This window comes from Mustela erminea, chromosome 5 (assembly GCF_009829155.1).
Source record: "Mustela erminea isolate mMusErm1 chromosome 5, mMusErm1.Pri, whole genome shotgun sequence".
In the NCBI taxonomy this organism is placed as follows: domain Eukaryota; kingdom Metazoa; phylum Chordata; class Mammalia; order Carnivora; family Mustelidae; genus Mustela; species Mustela erminea.
Window position 1 is genome coordinate 66,766,452 of NC_045618.1, and position 2,062 is coordinate 66,768,513.

The 2,062-nt window shown below is 47.2% G+C and overlaps 1 pseudogene; it reads left to right on the top strand.

Annotated features, from left to right (window-relative positions):
• The first annotated feature begins 326 nt into the window (after positions 1 to 326).
• On the top strand, positions 327 to 1,757 carry LOC116589986 (annotated as a pseudogene).
• Positions 1,758 to 2,062: the final 305 nt, after the last annotated feature.

The following is a 2,062-nucleotide window of genomic DNA, read 5'->3' on the forward strand; positions in this document are numbered from 1 at the left end:
CATACTTTGTACAGAGCACTTCTGAGCTGTGGAGACTGTTCTGTGGGAGGAAGGAGCCTGGGAGTCAGCCCCCTAGTGCGCCTATGTCAGATCCCCCTCACCCAGCCAGACCTAGTCTAGCCCGTTCAGACTCAGCAGCCATGGGCCATGGCTCCCAATGGAAATTATATGACATAGAATATTTGGGGTGATATCTTCCTGAAAGATCTTCAAGAATTACAGGAAACAAACAAACAAAAAACCACTAATGCATTTGAGAAAATGTAACATTTAAGGGGAGGGGGAAAACCCTGCTTTCCTGATCTGCAGCTTGGCTGGATGCTAAGATGTCTGTGGATGTTAACAGCCAGGGGCAAAGAGGACTATGACCCATATCATGAGGAGGAAGAAGATGAGGATCCCAGGGGACACAGAGAACCATTAACTGGAAGTAGCCTGCAATGTGGAGCAGCACGGGGCCGAGGTTCCTGATGAGTCCACTGCTTGACCTATAAAGAGTTTGAGTGCCCTCGAGGAGCATATAACCAGCCTAGCCTCTGTCCTAAAGGCCAGTGATGCTCACCACCATTAGCACATCATATGGCACTGGTATCTCATGTAGTTGCTAGACTTATATTAATTAATTTCCACTGGCAAGTTGGAGAGATACTGGACAAATACAGGTCTGATTCTTCTCAGCTACTCATTGAGGCTCAAGTTCAGCCCCATCCCTCAAAGCATGTCCCTGCAGACCACCCCCTTCACCCACTGCACAGTGGGCATGCAGTTTGTGCAGAAGGAGAACTACTTTCTCTGGCTTATCAGCACCAGTTTTGTTGCAGCTTCTGGGAGCAGCACCGTTCAGTACTTGCATGGATGGGGGAATCTCTTGCATAACTCAGGACTGTCCACTCCAAACACTAGAGAACTTCATGTTTTCATTGTTACCTAATGAAGAATTGAGAGACAAATACAGGGGCTACCCTTTCATTCCTAGCTCCAGCTGTGCTCTGGTGTGGATTGCCCCCTGGTGATTCATGTATAGAAGTCCAGAGCTTGCTAAGTACAGTCCAATCAGTGCAATGAGGTCTTCTGTTTCAAGTTGTCAAATGTGTCATGTGCCACAGCCTATGCCACGATCTGGAAATGGCTCAAGAAATGTGCTGGTGACTCTGAAACAGCCAACTACCTAGGTGCTCACGCTAAAGACTATCCCAAGTGCAACTTCTGCATTGAGAAGAGCAAAGGCTGCAATCACATGTGATGCTCCAACTGTAACCATGACTTCCACTGGATATGTCTAGGAGATTAGAAGACCCACAGCAGCAAGTTCTATAACTGCAGCTGGAACAAGTAGAACTCTGACACTGTCGACCAGATCCAACAAGCCCAGGCCAGGAAGAAGTCCTTGTCCTACTTTGAGAGGTGGAAAGCCATAAGAGCTTGCAGTTGAAGGTGCAGATTTAGCAGTGGATTCATGAGAAGATTCAGAAGAGGGGCATGAACAATCTGGGGACCTGGAATGACTGGCAGCACCTACAGAATGCTGTCATGCTCTTGGCCAAGTGCTGATACACCCTGCAGGACCCATGTCCATGTACATATTACATGGAGTCTGGACCCAGGAAGAAGCTATTGGAACACCAGCAGGCTCAGCTGCAGGCTGTCATGGAAAGTGGAGTGTGCAGACAGCTATGACAATGTGAGACTTAGAAAACCAGATGCACTCAGCAAAGCAGTGGAGGAAAAGGCTAATGAAGGATCCCCATGACACCTAGACTGGGACATGGACATGTTGGAGTGAGGAAGATGTGGCTGTGAGGTATCCTGGGTGACCTTTCATGACCCCAGCCACAGTCGGGGCCCTACTCTGGGAGACACTGGCCATACACCATTTAGTTGATTTCTGTTTTCTTCTCATCTTTTTTTTCTCTCTCTCTCTCTCTCTTTCTTTTTTTTTCCTACCAGGGTAGAGGCCATGTTGAATTGGCCTCTTTTTAGGGCTTTTAATTCTAACTGGACAGTTGTTGGGAGGAAGGAAAAGTTTTATTTCTGAATGACTATTAATAGTATTAGGTCATTA